The sequence below is a fragment of the Lethenteron reissneri genome, chromosome 29, assembly GCF_015708825.2.
Source record: "Lethenteron reissneri isolate LAM-NWPU_2019-01 chromosome 29, ASM1570882v1, whole genome shotgun sequence".
NCBI lineage: Eukaryota > Metazoa > Chordata > Hyperoartia > Petromyzontiformes > Petromyzontidae > Lethenteron > Lethenteron reissneri.
In genome coordinates, this window is record NC_083807.1 from 6681340 (window position 1) to 6708057 (window position 26718).

Genomic DNA, 26718 nt, shown 5'->3' on the forward strand with positions numbered 1-26718 from the left:
CCCATCAGATGTATACAGCTGACAATCACTCGTCATGCTTCTGGTAAATGTGTGGTTATCATTAAAAAATAATGTTTGCCAGATTCAGAAGTGGTAGAGACATTTTCAGGACCATCAGCTTGCCTCAGCAGCAGATCATGCTTTCCCACCTGATGGTGGATGCTTGTGTTACGCCTGAAACGTCGTGATGTACTTTCTTTTATTTTATACCTACGTGACTTTACCGAAAGAACCAAAGAGTATTTTCAGGTGTGTTTTATTTTTTTAATGCAAGTGTGGTGGTCAGGATTGACACACGCGCCACAACCTAGGGGAGGGGTAGGTACTGGTCTGAACCGGTCCGAACCGGTCGGGCAAAAGGCGGTTGGAACCGCTCTGAGGGGAGGGGGGCTGGTGAGAGCTGGGGCCCCCAGAACCCCCGCCCCTCAGAGAGGGGGTATATAAGACGGCTCCCGGAGAGCGGGAGTTAGTCCATCTCAAGCTGAAGCAAGAAGCCGCCCAAAGACCCTGGACTCCAAGCCGCCGATGTCCTTCGACAGGCTGGGGCTGAGTGGGGTGCCAGCGGTGGGTTAGCCTTCCCTAGGCTAAAGAGACGGAGGGCTTAAGTAGGGAGTGTGGTTAGAATAGCCCGGAGGCTGTACCTCCCTAGGTTGTGAGTGTGAGTAAGGGGCCATTCCCCAGTCTGTTAAGGTGTGGTAATTGTTAGTGAATAAAAGCGTGTGGCCTCTAAGAAGTCTCCGTCTCCTTCAAGAACATTATACAAGCACTACCGGTGCATGATTCATTTGGTTTATAATTGAATTACAAAACGTGTACTCAGCATGGATAATCAAACAGACTGTGTAATCATCAAAATGTGACCTAATTCAGACGGGGTCATATCCTCAAAATATGTTCAATGAGCTCATCGGATTTTTATTTTTATTAAAATAAACTATTGTACAGCAAAAAACAAATATAGGCAAATCTCAAGTATGTGTACAGATGCTTCGTGTATTATGAAATTGTTCCTGGTGAATAGTTTGAAGGTTTCTTGAGTGGGTGGCGAACCGGCAGGGCTGACGAGGCGATGGAGTGCGGGTCAGGTGGTGGACAGGTGAGGCTGTTGAGAAAACATTCGATATGGCAATGATCAGACAATTGGCGAAGAGAGGAAGAGAAGACAATGAAGAGCAATAACAATGCGGGTGAGGAGGGAAGGTTAGACAAGGTCAGGTGATAAGTGACAAATAACGTCAATAGCAGCAGCCTCTAGTGGAGGTTAGGACAAAGTGTGTGCATTACATCTCATCTAATATTTGATCCGATTAACCGTGACACGTGTTGACTGTTGTCAGAATATATTTGGCATAAACTATATCGTCCACAAGATAAATTGTACCTATTATTTGCGGCGAATTCTCCTCCCTGCCGTTCCATAGTTCTGAGACCTTTCCTGGTCCATTTCCTTAGTTATCTAAGGAAATGGACCACCCTTTGAGCCTCATGTCTTCTGTACCATTGCAATGTGTTTCCTGGATAGTCGTTCCACTGGTGGCAGCCAACCTCTGCTTGGCACACGGAGCAGCTGCAGGCCTCGTGTTGCCCTTCACATTATCCTTCAAAAGGAGAGGGAAATTTTTGGACACATGTAGCCTCTTTACACCCTCGGCATGTTGGAACAAGTGTAGTGTAATAATGCTGGCTGCTGATGGAAAAACGGTACTGACAGCAGACGGCAGTATACACGCCAGCAGAGAGAGTATATATGGGGTGAAGGGAACTAGAGAGAAGCTCAGGAAGAGGTCCATCTGGAAGCTCCGGGAACCTACTAGTAGGTTCCAGAGAAGGGGCGTGTCGAGGGCAGAGCGAGGCCACGCCGGGAGGATAAAGGGGGGCCCGGGGCGAGTGCTCGGGTTTGTTTCTGGAAGTGGATCCCCTTGCTGTGTCACTGTTCGTCACCTTCATCACTGCCGTCTTGACCATCCTTAGACGCCACTAGCTAGACAGCCTGCCAACTGTACTAGCTAGATAATGCCGTCAAATTAGACGGATGTGTGAATAGTGTGGAAGCACGTAGGGTGTTTGTAGTTCCCTGACGTGTGAGAATAAAGAAGATGCCTTAATTAACCCTGTCTCTGAAGTGAATCACTACACAAGAACACTCAACAAGTGTTGTCCTTCATTGGGGTGGTGACATGGCCCACGGCTCGCTACAGGGGTTCGTGGCTCGAATCAAACGGGCCACCCTAATTCATGCACCAGATGAATTAACCAATATATAAGGACGTTGTTCACTTAAAAAGTGGATGTCAAAGATCTTGTGACATTATTGAAAGACCAGTAGAGGATATACCATTGTGTGCCGGCGTCATGGTCCAATTTGTCGAATAAAGAATAAGAAAAGTTAAATCTTGACTTAAAGCTTTCGTGACTGCAGGAATTCATATTCTTGGGTCTTTCGGAAAAGTCACGTAGATAGGTTCAAATAAAATAATACAAAATAACAGAAAACTACGACGTTTCAATCACAATGCAAGTGGTCGTCTTCAGGAAAAGGGGGGTTAGCTTCCAAGGGAAACTTTTTATAAGGGTTTGAAATGGGCGTAGCCCAAATGGAAGCAGCCAATGATAATGTAATTATTCGGCAGAGAGCTCGGCAGTGGTTCGTTTTCCACCAATCAAAGGACTGCCAGGTGAAAATTAGCATGTTAAAAAGAGATTAGCTGTTAATGGAAGATCGCAGAGCCACAACCAGGGGGTCAGTGCGCGAAGTGACTGTGAAAGTGTAAGTTTGAAATGGGCGTAAAACACAACTAACATTGGAAGGTGGTAGGATGGGAACATCATAGCCAATTATGACTTAAACTGGTTGAAAACGTCCTTCCAATGATTGCGCAGTTTGTACCGATCTTCTCGGTTGAAATTGTGTCTGTCTCTATATATATGGATGGCTTCATGAACGAATCTTTGCTGATAGCCAGTGGGCTTGCAAATTACCTTTGTCTTAGAGAAATCAATTTCGTGTGAGCCCACTGCATTGAAACAATGATCAGCCACGGCCAAGGTATTGGTCCTACTGTGTTTCAGATCTGCCTTATGTTCATGAACACGGTTCGAGGCATGTCGCTTAGTTTCCCCAATGTAAATACTGCCGCAAACACAGCTTAGTTTGTAGATGCCGGGTTTTGCATGTCAGGGATCACATCCTTCACAGATGGGATCAGATCACGAATTTTATGCACTGTGTTAAATCGAACTTGGATCTTGGGTTTGCTCTTGATTTAGGAAATATTTTAGTGACCCCTGCTATGTATGGAAAGGTGATGGTTTTGATTAGGTCCTCAGATGGTTATTTCCCAATGGTTAGGGTGATAGCTTTACAGATTGTGTAGTCTGAATATCCATTCATCTTGAGAGCTTGTTGTAGGTGTTCCAGTTCACTGGCTAGGTGATGATGGTCGGAAATACATCAAGCTCTATGGTGTCGAGTTTTGATGAGGGATTCTTATGGGATGGATGGTGGTGGGAGTCAGGTTTTAGGTAGGCATCCGTATGGGTTGCTTTCCTGTAGACAGTGTCCCATTGAGCCATCTGGTCTCTTACCATTAAAACATCAAAGAATGGTAACTTGCCATCCTTCTCCACCTCCATGGTGAATTTGATTGGTTGGTGTATGGAAATTATGTGGTTGAGGAATTGGTTCAGAGCTGGTCGGCCATGTGGCCAGATGACGAACATGTCATCTACATAACTCTTCCACAAGGACGGATATAGAGTGGATGCCTGGATGGCATCTGTCTCAAATGTTTCCATGAAAACATTGGCTACCACTGGAGATAAGGGAGAACCCATTGGGGTACCCTCAACTTGTTTGTAGAATGTTCCATTCCAGGTGAAGTAAGTGTTGGTTAGGCAGTGTCTCACCAGGGCCAGTACATTAGCATTCAGTCCTTATTGGACCAAATCTTCAATGATTGCAGTGCTGTCAAGCACAGGAACTTTGGTAAACAAAGATACCACATCAAAACTAACGAGCAAATCACCTGGAGATAGTGAGATCTCCTTAATTAGCAATACCAAGTGAGCTGAGTTGAGTACAGTTGAGGTGGTCTTACCAGTAAATGGTTGTAAGGTCTCAGACAGAAATCGGGCCAGTTTATAGGTGGGTGATTCAATGGTGGAGACGATAGGACGAAGGGGTGTCCCTTCTTTAGGGATTTTTGATAAGCCATACAATCTGGGTGGTCGAGCGGCAGGGAGTTTTAAGGAAAACCGCTTGACTGGTTCGATCAAAGATGTCGAATTAGTGATAATTGTTGGTTTTCGTAGTTTTCTGTTATTTTTAATTATTTTCTTTGAACCTATCTACGTGACTTTACCAAAAGACACAAGAATATAAGACAATTACTTACTTAACAAATGCATAGCTACCGTCGCCCCTATTGTGAAAATGAGGCAAGACCCTCCGCAAAAGAATATTGAGATCCAGTGCAGCTTTCCTGAGTATTTTTTTTTAAATGATGGACAGCCGAATGTGTCTAGAGCAGACTGCTACAAAAACCCATATCACATCCTGGATGTGGGATTTTGGTATGGGAGCAGGAACACATCTCCCAATTATTTCCAGGCTCATTACAGGAGAGCAACTCCCACCACCTGATCTCTGGCTACATCATCGTCAGTGCAGGATATCTTCAGAGCAGCCACATGGTCTGCTGCAGGAGCCTTTGTAAAGCATCATAAGCTTGCTAAAGCTGCCTTGGCTGAGGCCTGCTTTGGTCATTCCCACTACCGTGGTTCATGCCTGATCTGCCCTTAAATGGATTGGAAGACCATAACCCTCCTCCTGGGTTGGTAGCTCTGGTATTTCAGCATCATTTAGTTAGTTGTCCTTGCCCCGCACCTCCGATCAGCATGGTTGGCTACGAAAGAAGTTCAGCATACATCAGCTCATGGCTTCTGAACGTTATTACATTAACTACAGATTCCACCACACACATACACCCACATATTATCTCCTACAATGATTCATATTGACCGTTGAATGCCCATATACATGTAATTGTGTTGGCACTTAGGTCTGTTACTTGTGATCTATGGCAAGAGACACTGCAGTGGGCCAGGCATCCACCAATTGGGGATAATTTTGTTTCATTTGCATGGATAAACTAAATTTGGTTTCGGACTAAACGTAATTTATTAGTTTGATTATTATTTTTGTTCAGTTTTTAGTACACTACTTAATTTCCAAATATATTAATTTATTTCCAATTGAATGTTGCTGGCAGCCGATTGGAACAAAATCTGTCTTTGTGCCATGATGTCCTTCATCAAACACATTGGCGATCCTGACCTTCCTTCAATTTAGTACTGTTCGTGATATATATGTACTCAAAACGTTGCATTGGATGCTCCCAGTTGCATCCCATTGTTCAAATTGCTTATGTACTTCATTCTCTGTTTTCTCCAGCTTCTTGTACCTATACTTTTCTTAGCCAGAATAATGTAGATCAAATCTGAACTGAATTTCAGGTCAACTGGACCCAACATAATCAGATATCATCATAAATTAACTATACACCATATCAGGTACATATTTGATGTGCTTGTTATGAACTTCAAATAATCATTTTAATATGCTGTATTAAAAACTCTGCCATTATTTTTGCGTGAAAATGTCTTACTATTATACATACCAGAGCCTACTTAAGGACCCAGATCAGGAAGCTATTTATTGAGAGATTTTTGTTTACACCTGATGGTGCTATGTGTAATCATCTGCGAAATGTCGCTTGTATAAAATTGTCTACATTTTGCTTTACTTCTCAACATTCCAGTTTGCTGCAAAACCAAAATCATTTGCTATGTTTTCCATCGTGACAACGTGATTTGGTTGGCTCTGGCAGATGATGGATGGTTATAGTTATAAGATCTAACCCAAAATAAACCAATTATGAATCATTTTGGTCGGGAAATCCTGCGTAGAAAACTAGAGCCTAGGCCTTAACCTCTTCAAATCCAATTAATGTCAGCTCTGAGCTTTTATCTCAACAAACATCCACATTTATGTCATCAACAGACTTGCATGTCACAATATGGCAGTTTTCAAATTTAAAACACATTTTTCTAAATATTTCACATGAAGTATGTGCTTAGCCATATGACCTTGCTTGAGCGCTTCTGGACAGCCAGACTGAAATTATTGCATTGGTATGACTTTTAAATCACATATCTGTCCATCCTTCTGAATCCACTATCTGATAAGCTGCATGGAGGTTACACGGAGTTTAACGGCTACATCAGTTGGCATGGGGTCACGTGGGTTTGATTTTATCAAGAATGATGTGTCTTGCTTGAATATGGTGGATTTTTATTCTGGCCTGACCCCTTAAGAGTTTAATAATAATAAAAACTGGCTGACCATTCACAAATGTAATACAGAAAACATATTTTTGTTATTTTATAGATAGGATTGTTTTTATTGCAATGCATTTTCACGGGCTGAGTTTCTGATCGAGATATTTAAGTTGATCATTTCCCCCCTCTCCACATGAAAAAGGTTTATATTTGTACACATTCCATCAGCCACATGACCTTCTCTGGGAATGCATGCTTTCAGCAAAATTGGTTTAATAAAGGGAAACTTTCGACCGGCTTTAACATTCAATGACTCACCAGCAGAGTCAGACATTCTTAAACTTCATGGTGGTCTCGGGGTTTTCTACAGTGATGCAAAAGTAACATAAATATCAACGTAACATAACAATAGGTAAAGGTACAACACATCACCCTCATACATACATTCATCCCTCCACATGCAAACTATTCGTGTAAGGTGTGTACTTTAGGTAGACCTAAGATTCACTGTGGGAAAGCTGGGGTACGTATGTTGAGCTTCTTTCGCACCGTATGTAGTCAACTATGCTAATTGGAGGTGCGGGGGAAGAACAACAAACTAAACACAAAAAACACTTCTAAAGAAATTCGTTTTCAATCGATATTTAAAAGTGTATAGCTCCAGTGACTTCTAACATTGGAAGGAAGAGCGTTTCAGACGGTCACAGAAGCGCATCTGAACGTTTGCGCTGCAGTGACCATCTTTATTCGATGCCGAGCTGCGAGGATGAGCAAAGTTCGCATGATGGTTTATGTTCCTTTACGAGATCAGCATCAGTTCACATGGGAGGTGTTTGTAAATTGATTTGTTTTAATGAAAAATTATGCAACATCAACATCATTGTGATTGGTTAGATTAAGGTCACACGCATTTGACAGTAATGTCAAGGGAAATGTTGATAAAACATCAGTGCTTTACCTGACACAGGTGTGAAGTAGTGTTGTCAATGTAATACAGTACATGTTCACAAGTTACCTAACATTTTAATTAGTTTCACATTAATGTGTACTCCATATTATCTAGAGCTTACCAGATAAATATTTTGCCCTGGGTTTAGTGAGTGCAATTGCCTGGGTGAATAGAAGGGAAAAGGGACTATGTTCCTATGGTAGCCAAAGCTGCAGTTTATTCCTTCCCTGCATGGGGAATGGAGCATTAAGTTCGATTTAAGAAGTGAGCCTTTTCACGTTAGCTTCGTTGCATTCTACAAAGGTTGGACGTCAAACATAACACAACGCTGCTTGATTGCCTCTAATTGCAACATTTTGCAATTAGAGGCAACATATTACATTAATCGAGCCATTAAACATAATGACAGCACACATCTTTCATGGTGAATACAGGTTAGGTCAGGCCTGGCAATCTCAGGTCTGACCCATGGAGCCGAGTCGGGGATCGAAGCAAGAAGGGTGTCTGCTTCACCCTGTGATAAAAAAGAGCATTTAGCAGAATGCAAAAATAAAATATGATTACAGTAACTTAATTGCGTTATTTACCTTCATAATATAAATGAGCATTGCATTTTTTATGCTTTCCAACTTATGTTGAAAGTGCACTTGGGTTTGGGTAGGTGTTTGAGCTCTATTCATCTGTCTAATATCATCCATACACTAAATTTAATCTTTCCACTTTCCCAAAAGTGGTTGACTGTAGTCCATCAGAAAACGTGCCCGGATAAATCACATCTTGACTTCCAAGTTTTTATTGCATGCATTAATTTGAAGCAGCCCTGAATCCACCCCCCCCCTCCACCAGTCTATCCTGAAAAGCATGGCGAAGTATGGTTAAACAAGCCCTACGACTGACAGTGTGGGGAGGCCTGCGTTGAGAAAGTCGATTGATCTGTTACGTCCCCCCAGACTTCTCGCGCATTCGGTAGCAGATGTCAGTACTTGCCATTAATTGTATGCTTTTAAATCGCAAGGTGAAAGTGATAGGTCATTGGTTGTTCAGTATGCTGAGACATCTCCATCGATAACCACTGATTTACATAAGAAAATCTGGAGTGGAAATTCTGTTACTTTTTTTACAAACAAAAACGAAACTTGGTCGATAATGAAGATTGACAAAGAAACTACATTTACTTCAATTCCCTAATTATCACTATCCACAACAGTGATCTTATACAATGTAAATCCATTAAACTATTTGGTATCACAGTCATATAAGACATAGCATAAGGTGGTTACCTCATTAATTATGCTGAAATGGCAAAAAAAAACTTGTAATTTAATTTTAATTTCCACTCCATAATAGCTTCCACTGCTAGCTAATCCACAAGTTGGCCAAAGATTGAAATATATATTAGGCATGGAGCTCCTGGTAAGTCTATGTATCTGTTATATGATTATTCTGAGTTATGTTCTGTAGAATCAGGTTGGAGCAGTGGTGCAGCGATTAACACACTGTGCAATAAGCCTGGACACTGCAGCTCGATTCCTGGACACAGCTAGCATGAGTGACGAGCAATATTTCAAAACGCCCTGGCCTTTTACCAACCCACGCTGACCAAGCACGTTGAAGTATGAGCAAACCGCCCCCATGAACGACATCACATTAGGAAGTCTCCACCGAGAATTTGACTGAAACATGGTTGTAAATTACAATTATTGTATCGGATCTTTTATGCTGGAAGCTCTCAAGCTTATTAATTATATATTGATATTTAGCTCATATTTGCTGCAGTCACTCTATCTATTGCCTCCTTGTCTCTCTTCTATTGCTACTATGGTCATTGGTCTCAAAAAGTGCTTCTTATGATTCTGTTGCTGATTTATAGCATGTGGTCTGTATGCTTGGCTGATTCTGCCATCTATAATGTGTGCAGCTGCCGTGCTGCGGAATTGAACAATTTTCCTCTTTCCTCAAACAACCTGCCTTCAAGATGTTCTAATCTGTCTGTCTAACCTCGTGTAACCCCACTCAATTCAAGAAGCTTATCAAATCTCACCTACCATCATTACTCTCATTCTCTCTGTTGTAGGCTGCTTTGTGCTTTCGGACCTAGGATCTCTGCTCAATGATTGAACAGATTCCCTAACTGTTAAAACACACTACTGAACAATTACTAAACAAGGCATATCATTTTATCCCAGTTGGGATGGATTGTAGCGAGTGATAATCATTTGATCTTCATCGCTGGGTTAACTTTGTAAGAAATGCAGTACTGCAGCAAAGAATGTCCAATCATTGTTGGACATGGCTGATATTGAAATAAGATTAGAGTTGTGCATGTTAATACGAGCTATCACGATGTTATGTGTTCACTATATACCTCACCCTTGGATTTCCAGAGGCTTTGAATGGTATATTTGTGTGGGTCTAGGTAGCCATGTGTTCAGTTTTTGAATGGAGAGGCACATACAGAGGTCACGTGTGTTCTCTGATTGAAAGCCCTTTATCTCCTTCCACCCACACAACAACGATGAAAGTCAAGTAAATGTTTTTTTCTTTCAAATTTGGCATCAGGATCAAGTGTCAGGGAGGTTGTAGCATTTTTTTCACCGTCAGAAAAATGTTAGCAATTTCATTGTACATATCCATTATTCATATTTGAAAAATAGTATCAGTCTTCAGATATCTCCCTTTCAAGCATTTGTCCTCTACAATGGTTCTGTATTCAGAAGTGCCGTTATATTGCGCTGTTTGGTTATCATATTTTATACATCCACCCAAAAATATTACCCTCGTGCAATGTAATATTGGTATAGCAATAGGCTGCCGTGGCTCTTTATGGAAATGTTGAAAGCTCCATGGCAATACAGTCATTAGAAGCTGAGAAACAACAACTGAGGAATGATCTTGTGGATAAAAATCAATGAAATTCATTGCAATTGGCCAGAACTACATTTAGATTTAAATGAAAAAAAAAAACACGTGAAAAAAGAGATATATGATGAAACCTAACATCACATTGATGTTGTTGGTAGCTCAATAACCTATTGGCTATGCAAGAGCACTGACCAGATGATCCAGAATGCAACTGTCAGATGTATTATCCATACCCATAAGATCGCATCGCTTAACTCTTTAGATTGTTTGACTGATCCCCAATATCATCATGGATAATACCATTGTGTTTCAAAATGCCCCCCCCCCCATTAACAATTCTCTAGACATGTCTCCCATTTCACTTAACTGTACCCTTCCTTCTTGTACCCAACAACTCAAGTAAGGTCATCTATCTGCACCTAGCCAACCTCTCAACGAGAAGTCTCTTGCACTGTACTTCTGCTACCATTTCTGTCTAGAACATTCCTCTTCTACCCCACCTATCACTGACTATTCTCTCTTTTCCTGAACCCAGCTTTGTGTTAACTATGCCCCCTTCACCCCAAATGATATTCTTTAAGATTTTCCTGCTATATAAACTCCAGACCCCCCTCCCTCCTGATCACTTCATATCCCCTCTGCGAATAACATTCCCCCTCTTGTACATAATCTTCAGATATGACATTTAGACGCTTTGTAGAACTCATCTGATCTAAACTCACAATAAAATAACCCTACTGTTGGATCCTATTATCTATGATTATTTGTGCATTTTTTATTCTTATGTGCTTGACATTTTGAAAAATAAACATATATTAGGATGCATTTGCCACCAATTTATAGGGTATCCTTCTTAACTGCCCTTTAACTTTTTCATTGGATAATAGGATGAATGATTTATGTCATTTCATCTTGGCCACTGCTCTCCTTGCAGATACGGGGTAAAAAAAATCTTTCTTAGCCAATACTGCGTACATACATACACTTAAAAATCAAATCTGTGAGATCACAAAATGTAGGCAATTTTTAAAAGAGACTTCTATTTGGTACAAAGTTTATCATCCTCCAGAATTTTGTAATGTATATTGTGGTAATAATTTTTTAAAAATTATTAATCATCTCATATTATTCTCTACAAATTAGATTTGTTGTTACAAAATCGTCCATATTATTTCAATGTATATGGGAGTGGGTTCCTTCGCCTTAATAAAATACACATATTTTTGGCAGAAGATCACACGATTAAAAGATCAAACACAACCATGTTTTGTAAACATTTTTTATACTGTAAGTTATTCGTTTTTTTAATGTCTGGGTAATAACACCCTATTAAAAATATTATGTTCGAGAAAGTGTTGGTTTTATATTGTTGTGTGGTTAGATTTTTTACAGTTCGTGTGCAGGACCTGGATGTTTTGTTGCAAGACTGTGGGTGATGGCGAAGACATGGAGAGGCCTTCAAGCAGCAGGAGGCATGTCATGGCTGACGATGATGACCACGGTCTTTGGCATTCGAAATAAGTATGAAGAAAACAGCTTAGTGGTTGTGTGAATCATCCACATTCATTCAGTTAAAAAAGAAATGTGCTCTGACTAAATATCCGATTAACAAAAGCGTGGAATTGTAAAAAAAAGCTAATCACACGTGGAAGTCAATGACCACATTCATATTTTAATTGCATGTTTAATAACAGAAGCACACACATTACACCGACCCAAATTTGACAATCTTAAAAAGTTGTATTTGTATTTTGAAGGCACTGGACTTTCACTCGAAACCCGAGTTTAAAATGTATCAATGTATTTCTCTTACTTTATTTGACTGTAAATGACTCTCACTTCATACATGCCGAGTGCAAGATTTCGATCTATTGATCCATATTTGATCATAACCAATTATCCACAGGGTCAAGACAGTCTGTGACTATTCCCATTATCCACAGATGGAGAGTGATATTGAGATAACTCAGGTAATAGGATCAACTTTAGTCATCACTATCAATGAAGTGTGGAAAATGCAGCACCACTCCATATTGTTTAAATGAGCTCGAGGGTCTGCGGCAAAGTGCACATTACCACCACATAAAATAAGGATAAGCAGGTGACACTTTTCTGGTATTGTTTTCCAAATTGTGCTACCGGCGTTGTGTCATAAGATCAAGAATTCATTCACATTTCAAGCAGAGCAGTGCATCATGTAGTGCTAGATAAAAAGCTCCCACGGAAGCAGATATGACAGAGCCACCTCTGATATCCCTTCACATTACCTCTGGGCCACAAATTAGAGTGCAGTATTTTCCCACCCCGCTTTTTTGTATGAAAGTGTTGGCCGTCACGTGACAGAAAGACGTTCAAATCTCAGAGCTGGAATTTCGCCAAATTAAGCGAAGGTATATTTAATGTTTTGTTTTTTCTGTGCAGCCATAAATGACTGAGCTCAGACCAACAACTCACGACACTTGGGGGCTCGATTTAATGACAGGCAGCTGCCTCGTTTTTAGATCCGAAATCTCAGCAACAGTGCCGGCTCAGCGCTCTGAGCCACCAAGTCACCTCCATTTTACTGTAGTTGTTTAAAACCATGCTCATTTTTCTCTGCTCCATAGCATGTATACACCTCAGTCCACTCAGTTACTTAGCTATCACACCTGCCATGTGATAATCATGGCTAAATAAAGACGAAGGTTCTGTCCATACCTGGTAAAGCAATGGCAACCCAGGGAAGTTCCAATGCCTCGCTGCATTGGTATTTGTCTTCGAAGAGAAAACAAAATGTGGTCAAGTAAAATGTTTATGTCACCCAGAGTGTGTGGTCCTGACGGGGAAGTGTGAGTGACTGCACCATCATTCCGGTGTCACAAGGTGGTGATCTTTCAAGAGACCACAGGGCCCTGAGGAGCCGTGACACTCGTGAGACCATAATTTCAGGAACTCTGTCATCATCACGGGCCGCTGAAGCAAAACGTGTGTTCACCTTTTTTTAATCAATGCCAATTCATGTGCATCATTAGTACGCGTCACAATACAGATAATGCATGTGTGGATCGCCTCACATGGTGGTAATGATGCTAATAATAGTACAACGAATTAATGCAAGCAATTTCACAGACTAAAGATTGAGGTAACAACACACTGTGTAGGTAATTTCACATGATTCGAGAAGGACCACTCTTATCTGACAAGTATATTACCCATGATCCTGTCCATTCAAGAATGAGATCAGTTGTATTCCTGGAATGTTTTTTTTGTATTTGGTTCATATACATATATAGTTTATAGTGCTCATACCCCTGCTCTTACAATGCTTTGCCAGCATTTTTGGCCAGGTCTCCCTTGTAAGATACACGTTCTCTCTACAGAGCTCTCATGTGGGATAATCTCATTATAAAAGTGGTGACTCAAGGGAGGCACTTTTTCCCTGTGCCCCTTCATGGTACACATTAGGGGAACACATGCTATAAGTCTGAAAAATAAGAAAAGGTTTTTCCCTTTCTGGCAACAAAACAGGTTTCAAGATGTTCAAACACCAAATAGAAACCTTTTGCAAGGAATTAAGTCTGCATTAACCACACATACTTGTGGTGAACATGCAAATAAAATGCTCTGATAACACTACAGCCAAAATGCTTCCGAGATAAATGTAGTCTAGATTTAATAATTCTGGGTCAATGAGAACAAAAATGATGCTTAAAATTGTTGATTTGCTCTAGTTTTCAATATATGCTACTGGGTCAGTACGACCATTGACTTGGGAATGGCGGAGGATAAGTAAGTTATAAAGGGAAGGGATCTCAATTTAAACCAGAAATGACTAAAATACATCTTTGAATGGATCTATAGAATACATTTTTGACTGGGTTTGGACAGTACTTGCTTTTTGAGCAAAACAATGAAGGATGCAATCTGAACCTGGTATTGCATCATACATGATATGCATTGCATCATGTTAAGTCATGGATGATGCAATTATAACTAGGCTTGAATCCCTCTGCTGAACAAATTGCCCTATATCAGTTCTCGAAATCATAAAGTGTCGTGCTCTCTTTCGATTTAAAGCTTTCGTGACTGCAGGGATTCATCTTCTTGGTTCTTTCGGTAAAGTCACGTAGAATGGAAATAATAAAATAATACAATTAAAATAATTCTCACGACATTTCGGCCACAACGCAAGCAGCCGTCCTCAGGTGGAAAACAGGTCTGTCGAGTAGTGAATGACAAGCCCCAGGCAGGGAGCAACTATTTAAGCTGGGATGGAGGGGCAAAGAGCGCCTTGACAAAAGAATTTGCTTCTGCATGGCGCCTCCAGTTGGAAAGGTGTGTCAAATAATAAAAAGTGGACTGTGCATTATCCAAACATTCCATCAGCTATACGCCCAGTACCCCACGGAAAAGGACTGCCGGTTCCCGAAGCACCGGAATCATTCTCACTTGAGTCAGACGAGAAAGAGGATGAAACTTCTGGTACTGAACCATCAAAGTCACATGACCCAGATTTTCTCCCATCCTCCACCTCTGAACCACACCTCATAACACAAGGTGAACTGAACACCTTCTCAGGGATTTAGAACTACCCAAGAGTAAGGCAGAACTGTTGGGCTCCAGACTGCAGCAGTGGAATCTCCTGGTAGGTGATGTTAGGATTTCCATGTTCCGTGACCATCAAAAGGATCTTGTCCCATTCTTCTACATTGACGGTGATCTTGTAGCCTGCAACATCATTGATGGTGTGATTGCAGCCCCCAACATCGTTCCTGATCTAGATGAGTGGAGACTATTCATCGATTAATCGAAGATGAGTCTTAAAGCTGGTTTGCTGCAAAATGGCAATGTTTTGCCATCAATTCCAGTTGGTCATGCAGTCCATATGAAGGAAACCTATGACAACATCAAACAACTTTTGAACTATGACTATCATCAGTGGCAGCTTTGTGGCGATTTGAAGGCTGTTGCTCTCCTGCTTAATCTGCCGAATGGATACACAAAGTACTGCTGTTTTCTCTGCGATTGGGACAGTCGTGCGAGAGATTCCACTACATCAATATAGATTGGTCACTCCGACAGTCATTGGAGCCTGAGAGGTAAAGTGATCAGCATCCACCACTTGTTGAATCAAGGAAGATGTTGTTACCACCCTTACACATCAAGCTGGGTCTGATGAAAAACTTTATCAAAGCCATGGACAAAACACAAGCAGCTTTCAAGTACCTCCGTGGAAAATGTCCAAGGTTAAGTGAAGCTAAGATGAAGGAAGGTGTCTTTGTTGGTCCTCAGATTCGTCAACTTCTTCGAGATGATGCATTTGACAGTGTACTCACTGTGCGGCAAGGAAAAAACAGCATGGAAAGCCTTCCAGTTAGTATCAGCAAATTTGATCGGAAACAACAAGGCAGACAACTACGGGGAGTTGGTAAAAAACCTCCTCAAGGCAAACAAAAGCCTTGATTTAAACATGTCACTAAAGATATTTTTTTTGCACTCTCATCTAGATTTTTTCCTACCGAATTGTGCAGCAGTGAGCGACGAGAATGGCGAGCGATTTCACCAGGACATTGCAACAATAGAGAAACGCTATCAGGGCAAATGGAGCCCATCAATGCTTGCAGACTATTGCTGGACAGTGACAAGAGATGCTCCATTTAATGAATATGTAGTGACGTGGAATAGGTCATTATGGCGTGTAGTGCTGGTTTCTGGCAAAAAGGGGACCTGTTGTTGAGCAGCCCTGTCGGTCAGTGGGTCAGGGGATAGGCTGGAGGAAGGATTGTGAGGGAAGGATGACAGAGGGGGCAGGTGAAGTAAGTAGGGAACCTTAAAGTAGTTTCTAGAAGGGGGCATGGCCTAGGGGGAAGCGAGGAAATGCTGGGGGGATAAAAGGGAGATCCCGGAGAGGACTTGTTGCTGTTCTTTGGAGTGGAATCCGTGGAACTGCGTAAGTCTTCATCATCAGCTTCGACATCATCTTCATTGTTGTTGGTCAGGGAGCTTGTTGCTGTCCTTACCCTAATATAGTTTCCTGTGCCTGTGAAGGCTATGAGAAACAGAGTGCCTCCTAAATACTAGTGTCTCTAAAGTGCATCGCTACTTTTGTAGAGTAGGGTACAGCTGTTGAATCACGATGTCAAAGTCTGCAAGAAAGAAGGCTCCTATCGTTGTGTCCTCGGATAAAGAGGACGATGGTGACGTGATTCCCCAGACAGCCATGGAATCAGGGACCCCGGAGACCGGTCCCGAAGAGGCGCTCCCGCGTGAGCAGAGCGCAGGGGATGCCAACTCTACGCCGCTGCCGACCGGTGGAAGATGGAGCGCACGCAAAACGTGCCTCACCAACTTACTGACTGCGGTGGCTGCGCTGATAGCGCAGTTGGACGTGGAGGAGCCGGAGGAAGAAACGGCGGTTCAAGTGCCACAAGCGGGCAGCTCCACCGCCGTCACCAGCCAAGCGCGGGAGGCGGCGGAGCTCCAGCCTGTGCAAATGACCGCCATTTTGTCGGTCGCGTGGCAATCACTTCACGCCAAAGTTGGCGTGCCACCAATTTCACTTCCAGAGGCGCCGTCTCTTAAGAAGCAGCTGCCCTTCGTTCAGGAGTTGTAGCCGAGGGGGGCAAATGGGCAGCCTTCCAGTGCCGCTTCACCGCTACTTGCGCACTCGCTGAGTAGACTAATGCAGAGGCGCTGCTGGCTCTTCCCACCGCCCTGCATGACGACGGCTTGGCGGCATTTCACACTGTTCCACCAGCGGACAGGGCGACGCTGTCACAGGCATATGCCCAAATGGTGGCGATTTTCGATCCGCCGTCCAACTTGTGCCAAATGTTCCTGATGCCAAGATGGGGGGAGACCGAGACGCCCGTTGACTTCCACAGCTGCTGTCACTTGTGCAAACTGCATTTCCGAAGATGGAGCATGCGGGACTGGACTCTGGAGCTGAAGAGGCTGTTATTCTGGCCCAGGAGATGAATATCGTTCTGTACGGGAGGGAATACAACCCCCCCGTGGAGACTCAGTTAGACATAGAGCTGAGCAGGAAGAAAGTTACTGTGCCTATGCCCATGCACCTTAACCTGAAAAGATTGACGGAAGCTTGGGAAGCTTCTCGGGGTAATTCGGAGAAACAGCAGGCCGCAAATGAAAAGTTGGTGGGACTTCAGGGATCTGGAAACCCCTTGAAACCTGGGAACGAGGAATGGCTGCATTGCCCCCAGGTGCCCCTGGGCACGTCCCCTAAATTACATAACCATAGCCCGGTGGAGGTGATTGAGGTCAGGAGGCCGCAGTGCGTACGGATCCAGGTCGGTCGCAGACGCTGGTATGTGCACCCGTCATGATTGAAACCCTATTTTCCATATTGCGAGATTGTTTCATCCCCATTACCTGAAGGCCGGGTGTCTGATGTAGTCTGACAAGCCCGGGCGTTCGGTCACGAAGGTCGCGCCTCAGCGGAATTTTATTTTTCCACCCACAGGATTCCAGTGTCTGACAACCACGGAACAACCAGCGGCACCATCCACAGGAGGGCCAGGGAGGACGGAATGACCGCCACCCATTTCCTCTTCTTCCCCTTTATCTTCTTCCCGGGAGGGGCCGCGGCCGTCAGGCCATTTACAAATCGTCACCGGGGTCCCCGGGAAACCCATTCTTGTCCCGCCTGGAGGCCCCGCAACGAGGGCCCATTCAAAAACTGTTCGATTCAGATAACCCGCCCCTTGCCGTTCTCCTATTTATTCTGACGCTGTCTGGCGGGTGGTCGCAGAAGCGAGCCGGGCTGTGGCTGTCGGTTGATCTGAGGTCCTTCCCTTGGGAGGGCGTTGAGCAAGGCCGACAAAGAAAGGGGGCTTGCGACGGGCTCGTGAGAGAGGTGATTCTAAATTACCCAATGGACCACCCAATGGGGGGCTATCAGAAGAGTCTGAGGATAAATAAACATATATATATATAAGGAAGGTATACTGATAATTATATGGAGTTGCGATATCAGAATATTGCACGATAAAATGGAATAGACCACAATAATATAGTACGATGCCATATAACCGACCGTCACGTGTCCACCCTGATCAATTAACTTCCCACACCCAGTGCAATATTTGTACATGGTGTAACTGTCATTTTCTACAGATATTCATGAATCTGATCTTTTTACCTATTCGCCTATATCTAATTTTTCAGTGTGAGTCATATGTACGACATTGTACTTGGATACAATAACACTATGTACCCTAGGAGATATACACATTGATATGGCTTACATACACATGTGTGTACCTCCATGCTTTTAAACATTTCAAGAGTTGCTGTCAAATTTAGAATTCATATTTACATTTAAAACGTAAAAACATATTAAACATGAACTGCAGTCAACGGGAGGCTTGCCTGCATGAGTTTATGTGTAACTCTGTGATAGGTAGAAATGCACATTCATCAAGCAAAGCATTTAAAATGTGAAAAATTGTCACTAATACAACATCCCCGAATTTGTGCCCATTTCTCCATACGCTTAAATTTTCAAAGGTAATGCCCCAGATGTCACGACTTGGAGCACAATACATCTGCTGGCACAAAATGTGCTCATTGTAACCTTCCAGTGATGTTTCACTTCCTGTGACCCTCAAGGTTGTTGTCATCGCTTTTAGCGGCAGGAGATATGCTTTCCTTTTATGTGCTGTATTGACAGCGCACTTCCGATTAGTCTTTGATGTGCATGGACCTGTGATCTCAACATGGGGCCCAAGGCCAGACTACAGGAAGGCTGCTCCTTGGCATGCATTGTTATTCCTCGGTCGCTGCGGAAAGCAGATAATCAGCTGTATCTTTAACACTAATGGAAGTTGCTCCTCCAATACGCGGTTCGTTTAATGCATGCATATAGTGCATTTGTTCGTACATCGGTGCAGATTCCTAGAATCTGATAGCAGTGGATCAAAAGTCCCAGTGGGGCAGACAAGCCACATTGGCAAAATAAAATTCACAAGAGCGATGTTCAATTGTGATCTTCTTTTCATTTTATTTTAGCTTTTATATGTTTTCACAAATTACACTACTGCAGTCACTTAATGGCTAGGCTGTAATCCATTACAGACCTTTACCAACAGCAACACTTCCTGGCAGATAACAGCCCTGGAATAGGACACTATCAGACTCCTCTCAGTGTCTCAATCAATAAAAATCCGTTATTTGCTGTACAAAAAGGTGTTTCTTGTTTGTGCGGGTAAAGGAGTGCTTTGCAAATTTTCAGATTTTATTTTACCCCAATTGGTAACAAAAAAATCTTGATTTTGATTTAAATGTCTTCATCCTTTTATTGTTTCACTTTATTACAGGAAAATGTCGATGTTTATTTAGCTGTACCCAGCCGTAACGTAAGATACTGCCCTTGACCTCTTGATTATTATTATCGATTGTGTTGCTTATGACTCCAACATTTTGTATGTGACATATCAAATGTGTTAACCTTATAATGAAACTCATTGTGAAATTTCACACCGCTCAAATAATTGAGAGTTGTGAAACACGATCTAAGCACTGTCTCTGAGACACGGGCCACACACCTGCCAATAAATGCGTTTAAATTACATGTAAGTGTTCATATTGTACGAAACAATTTTGATGGTAAATCCAGAATCCTTAAAGGCCAATCAATAAACACTGGGACTCTAATGTGGCTATTATTTTGAGCCAAAATGATTTTGGTTAGCGTTGGCTGTTACTTTTATCATATCAAAATTAACCATCCCGCAAACGGTCAGTGTGCCACAGGGGTGGCTCCTAATGCGAGCATATAATAAAAAAGCTATTGATTCCCGTGCACTGTGTGGGAGTCAATGCAGGCTCCTGATGCACGTGTGCACAATTGATGTCTTCTGCAAATGCAAAATAATCAATGTCGTTTTTTTAACTTAAGGTCATGGTCCTTTGTGGTGACCCAACGTCATAACTTGTTGAACACTCAAGATAAAAATAAATAGTTATGGACTGAACATTATCCAGCTAGCAGGTATAAAATAGTTTTGCCCACTTTAATTATTTATATTCGGAACACTTTCAATACACTTAAAAATGGCTAATATTTCGTCTCAATTGCTCCCCTTTACTTACAAAGGAACATCATAGTTTTTGAATACATTTAAATGCCAGTACTTGTTTGATGTTTCCTCCATTCTAAACCTTTCATGTATTAATTGTATTGCTGTGAATGTGTGATGTGAAGCAATGGGCGACATGGAAATTCTGGATTGGCTTTTGGCTTCCAGAGCCTCCCAGTCACAGCTTCAAGAACATTTCAATCTGGCAAGGCTCCACATCAAAGCACAACAGGACTTCTCCAGCTGTCCAAATCAATATAAGCAGTGTTCTACGTGGCTCTCCAGTGTGCACCCTCGAAGGCCAATCAGCTAGAAATAACTTATGTTTCCCCATCACAAATCGGACTCTCTTCGCTGAGTGTATAACTATATTTACAATGGACCATATATTAAACTACTGTACTCTGCACTCCTTTAATGGCAGTATATCTAAATTGTGCACACTCTCTCTGGAGACCCTCTCGTGATTGGCAGACCTCGATATTGGCATTTAGCCCCCGAACGTATTGTCATAATATGCACAAATAGAATAACAACATTTACTCCGAATGTCAATTTTGCTTGTGTAAAGTTATTTTTTAAATCTTATTTTCAGTGCCATCTTCAGTGGCTCCTGCTGGAGAGGCACAGAGAGAAGAACAAAGCTGTGCACGTGTCGTTCCTCGACCTTGAAAAGGCATTTGACAGGGTCCCCCACGACCTCATCTGGCACTCGCTTCGATCCCATGGAGTCCCTGAAACCTACGTGCATTGGGTGCAACTCCTATACAAGAACGTCACCAGTGCAGTCAGGTGTGCAGTGGGCATATCACCGCCATTTCCCATCAGCGTTGGAGTGCACCAAGGATCGGCCCTGTCACCACTCCTGTTTATCCTGTGCATGGACACGATCACTGCCGACCTGCACACGCCCCTCCCATGGTCAATTCTCTACGCGGATGACGTCCTCCTCTCAGATGAAGAGAGAGGAGAAGTGGAAAGACAAACGCGCCTGTGGAAGGAACGTTTGGACGAAAACGGGATGAGGTTCAACATCAAAAAGACGGAGTGTATGGAGTGTGGCCCCCAAACCGACGGCACCATCAGTATTGACGGAGAAGATCTGAAGAAAGTGACGGACTTTAAGTACCTGGGCTCCACCATCAGCTCAGATGGTAGCATCACGACTGATGTGAGGTCACGAGTCAATGCGGCGTGGATGAAATGGAGGCAAGTCACCGGAGTCCTCTGTGATCGGAAAATGCCGGATAGGCTGAAGGGAAAAATATACAAGACCATCGTCCGACCGGTGGCACTCTATGGATCCGAGTGCTGGCCAGCCACAACTGTACACGAACAAGCTCTCCACACCATGGAGATGAGGATGCTCAGATGGAGCCTCGGGCTCACTCGATGGGATTGTGTCAGGAACGAAGACGTTCGGAAGCGACTTGGTGTGGCCCCCATTGCGGACAAGATGCTTGAGGCAAGGCTTCGGTGGTACGGCCATGTGATGCGAAGTGAAGAGTCATCAGTGGCCAAGACTGCCGTGCGTATTGAGCCAGAGGGCCGCCGTCCACGCGGACGTCCGAAGAAGCGATGGATGGACCGAATAAAGGAAGACATGAAGACGGTCAACGCATCCCCTGAAGATGCCCTGGACCGAGCCAAATGGAGAAGACAATGCCGAAAAGCGGACCCTGCGCCACAGCGGGAACAACGCTAGGAAGAAGAAGAGTGCCATCTTCAGTGGCTGGGCAGAGAATGTACAAACCTCGTCAGCGTGAGCACCATCATTATCGGCCAAAAGTCTCTCCACTGCTGAATGGATGTCTTCCTGTACTCTCACCATCCTTCGTGGTCTTGTAATGACTCAACCATCTTGCTCCTGCACAAGAGTAGATCTCATCACTCCATCTCCATGGTGGTCGGGCTCGTGGGCACGTTCCTTCCTTTGGTTGCCATTTTGCAACCAGTCTTGTCTATCGGCCATCATTGTGTCGAGAGAAATGTCCCATCCAAACCAACTCAGTCCATCGGTTGTCTCCAACGTGTGTCTGTGAGACAGAATACTACAAATTAACTTCGAACAAGTAATGCCAATACTTGTATGGCAACTTATCATGTTAGCTGTGCCAAGACTGGAAATGTTCTTCAGCAAATGAAATGTGCTAAATTATCGTAAGCTATTGCGATGCAAGTTACACTGCAGGACGTAGGGAAATGGTTCTCTTACATTTACTTGCAAATTCCATCCCTAGCCCCGCCCACTTACCCTTGGGTTGTGCCCACCACAAACGTATATAGCCTCTGGTTGCAGCAGCTTTCTCGCTACATTTCCTCCTGCCTCAGCAGTCTGCCTGCTGTATTGTTTCACCTGAAGACGATGGCTTGTGTTGCTATCGAAACGTCGTGATCTATTAGCTATTTTTCTATCTACGTGACTTTACCGAAATAACCAAAGAGTATTAATTCCTGCAGTCACGAAAGCTTTAAGTCAAGGTTTGAGTACATTTGGCAAAAACTAAACTTTATAATAGAAATAAACTAAAATATTGCAATTAGTGCACATCAGCTGGCACGATAAATGTTTTGAAATGTGGACCCTGACAATGATCGTGGAATAAAAATAAATAATGAAAAGAAGCGTGGAGAAATACGATTTGGGAAGACTCTGTCAGGCGATGCTGGTCTCCGTTTGTCTTTTATTTAGGTTCTTCTCCGCACCCCCAATGGCCTCTTCTCCCGGACCAGTGTCGTCTCGCGTGCGCCCCGCGCACGCTCCTCTCGCGTGCCACGCACGCTCTCTCTCTCTCTCGTGCCCCGCACACTCCCCTGTTAGCTCCCTTATTCCCGCACTCCGCTGGACAACGGCGTGCAGAGGTCCTTCGGCCACGTGGCCGATGGCGCGGATCTTCTCTCACCACCCAACGTGGCTCAGCCTCTTAGCTTCCCCGACTGCCCCGATCTCTTCCGGGCTCCCACTTATATACATTCCCCCCACGTGACCCTGACTCCTCCCCTTCCGGATCCTCAGATCCAGCCTTCCCATACTACCCCGCTGGCTCCGCCCCCAACGGTGGCCCCTCCCACACGCCCCGCAGACCAGGCTCCGCTCCCCAATACCCCGGGCCATGTGATAGGACCCGAGCCCAGCAACAACCCCATTTACATTTTGATTTAAAGCTTTCGTGACTGCAGGGATTCATCTTCTTGGTTCTTTCTGTAAAGTCACGTGACTTTACCGAAAGAACCAAGAAGATGAACCCCATTTACGCTCGCATTACACACTGAAAGGTATTGAGGAACGCATGTTCATATTGGCGGCTTAAGAAATTTAAGTGTTCTTGGGCAAGATATATTGCTAAAAGAGATGATAACAGGTGGATGACACTGGTGATGGAATGGCAGCGAAAAGGCAGAGACGTATCAGAGAGAACACAAAGTCCGCCAATTGGAGTGATGAGATCAGCTCATGCACAGGGGCAAAATGGATTTGGCCTCGTACAATGAGGATAACGATGGCATGCTGATGTTCCCATCAAGCAGTGGATAGAAGGTGGCCGATAATGCAATGCATGGTTTTCATCTTGTGTTCAATTTTCTATTGTCATTGGTTGCGTGAAAAAAAATCCATATCTAGTGTATGTAAGGAATCATCTATATGAACAGAAATTACTTTTACTCGTTAAGCTTTCCACTCAAGAGCTTGAGCTCCGGATGACAGTATCACAGCTGGATCAGTAATCTTACAGCCAGGGCATTAGCCCCCTGAGCTAGCCGGCTCTTTTTAAAGTCCAATATTACCTATGGCGATAGTTTATTATCTTTACTGCCACTTGTAATATAAGGCATTTGGGCAATACGCGATAAATTCAAAGCCAAGGGCTTCGTGTGATTTTTTTAAAGGTTACGATACCATACAACTGTATTCCACTTCTTGAATCTCGATTATGAGACACAAATGCAAACGTGCCTACCTGTTTAACAATACTATTGCTCCTTACAAGGAGCATCATATGGAGACAAACAAATTAACGGTTAAAGTGTTGGGTTTCATTGATTGTGCGTGTCACTCCTATCTACAATTGTGGCATTATTGGATTTGTGCAGAATATGCACGCCGTTGAGAGAAAAATCATACGCAATAATCTCAGTCTCAAGGTACACAACAAAAACAAAAAAGCCAGAAGAGCGTTGGAATGTTTTTGTACAATGCTAAATGGGTTTTTTAACTCCTTGTCACTTCACCTTTAAATAGGATAAAGCCCTTCGCTGGAGGAAATGTTTAAAAGCAGGATTTAAACGGTCACTCGAATGTGCTGCTTTCCAGAAAATAATGTAAGATAACCTAAAATGTGTTAAAACAAATATTAAATGCCGCTTTGCGTTAATATAATTATAATTTAAGCTGTATGTTGCAATATAAGATAACATATTGCCATTCACCTATAACAAGTTGATAAATGTTTTGCTGTCTCACCGCTCTAAAGTATCACAGCTGCGTGTTAACTGCATCAAGCGCAACGATATGTCAGCGTTTGTTCCTTTCCCCCCAAATCCATGTACGGTCGTATGTATGTCAGGGTTATGGTCACTCACTGCAAATGACAATCCATTCAAACGCTCAAGGAGATGTTCATATTTCTTGCTCTTCTGCTCGAATACTGTGGGGCTTGGCTATAACATTCTAGAAGGTCCGCTTAACATTTTGGCACGGGGTAATAGCTCCTCTTGCTCAACCACCCAGCCACCTCTAAATAGTAATTATGTAGTGGCATAACGCGCGCAGGGTTTACAAACAGCAGTTGCATTCATGTACGGGGTTGTAAACAGTGAGGTCAGTTCAGGACGAGCAGGTGCAAGCGTGTGGCCTGGGAGACTACAGACAAAGAGACGCCAGCAATTAGGGAAAGAGGCAGTGGTTGGCTGGCTGCAAATGTAAACAAGGGGGAGGCACCAAGGAGGCGATAAGGGGGGAGCACGTGCAAGAGACGTCGGAAGGAAACTGGTTTAATGAGCGCCACCTGAGGACACTTAATGAGGAGGGGGATATAAGGGGGAAATGTGAAGCAATGGGGTTGAGTTGGTTGGAGATGAAGTGAAGAGTCAATACAAGAGAAGTCCGGGACCTCGCCCTCCACACCTCGTCCTCTCCAGCAGTGTTGGCTGAACCCCCGTTGGGGGCACGGGCGAGGTTGGAGGTGTGGGTGGAGTAACAGGCTAGCGGGGGAGAGGCTAGCAGAATCCTTAGTGTGAGTGTGTTAGGCTAGCGGAGAATATGCTAGCAGGAGATTCAGTGAGAGATTAGTGGGGTGAAAAGTTAGCGGAGGACAGGCTAGCGGAGCCAGAGAGAGAGCGTCCGTGACAGGCTAGCAGAGTGCGGAGTAGCAGGCTAGCGGAGCAAGAGAGGGAGAGTTCGCGAGAAGAGTACGTGTGGTGGAACGTGAGGAGCATCCGTGTGGGATGCCTCGAATAAAGTGACACAGGAGAAAAATAAGTTGTCCGCGTGAATAAACACCACTACAATTCTATTAATTAAAATGAAATTCTTGACTACAGTTTCGTTGGTCTACTTCCCCAGAAAATACAGTAATGCAACTACTTTATTGTGCGTAAAGGGGTCACTGTAGGAATGACATGATGTTCCACCTAACAGGGCTCCCTCCCAGCGAGAAGCTGATTGCAGAGGCAGTTTTAGACAGAATAACCAGCCCAGTGGTGTCTAGATGGGCACACCGTGTGCCATCAATCATAACGGGATAGAAAGCTGGCTAAGTTTAGACCAAAAACCGTCGGTGAGTAATTTTTACTAAATTTAATAATATGCCACTGCTTGTTATGGAAAAAATGTGTGTACGTGGTATGTATAGTGTGAATAATAACTAAAAAGTTAAGGTTGCTTAAATGTAGTACATTTAATATTCTTTATACTTTATAAAATCATTCTGTAAAACGTAATAATACTCGTCCATGGGACTCCACTTGAAACCTACAAATCAATGATTGCAGGAAAACACGATAGGTATACTAAAGCAAGCTCAATTTCCTATTTGTAGTAAAAAACTGTTAAATGCTGCACACATGCTGTGTTCCATGTTAGGCTTATCTTTGACAGCAATGCAAAGGGGCTTCCTCTTTAAATGTCCAGTAGCATTATAATAACTCAATTATGACAACTACATGACATTACGTTTTAGAAAGGGAAGTCAAGCAAGCAACATGGCCCCACATTACATTCTTCAAAATTATAGAATGAAAAAAAAGCCAGCAATCACTACATGTGAAATTTAAGACAATTCTTAACGGCTGTACTACCAATGTTATTTCCAGCAGTGGTACAAATTAGAAATGGCATGCTGTGCCATTACCCAGTTCACGTGGATTTGCACTAATTAAATGGCCTACACCTGGCCCTGCACAATGAACTTAAAGTGAGGTGCATTGCCTTTAATTTCGTTGAATCTCATATAATGGAACTGCAACTGCAATAATAGAAGTTCTTGTCAA

At 43.2% G+C, this 26718-nt stretch overlaps 1 long non-coding RNA gene across 1 annotated transcript in view; it reads right to left on the reverse strand.

The window, feature by feature from the left end:
- Positions 1-970: 970 nt before the first annotated feature.
- Positions 971-26718, reverse strand: part of LOC133349212 (uncharacterized) — a 57451-nt gene continuing 31703 nt past the window's right edge. The window contains exons 2-3 of the long non-coding RNA XR_009755916.1: positions 21983-22265; positions 971-1102 (exon numbers count right to left, since the gene is read on the reverse strand). This is a non-coding gene — a long non-coding RNA (uncharacterized LOC133349212). The remainder of the gene's footprint in view (positions 1103-21982; positions 22266-26718) is intronic.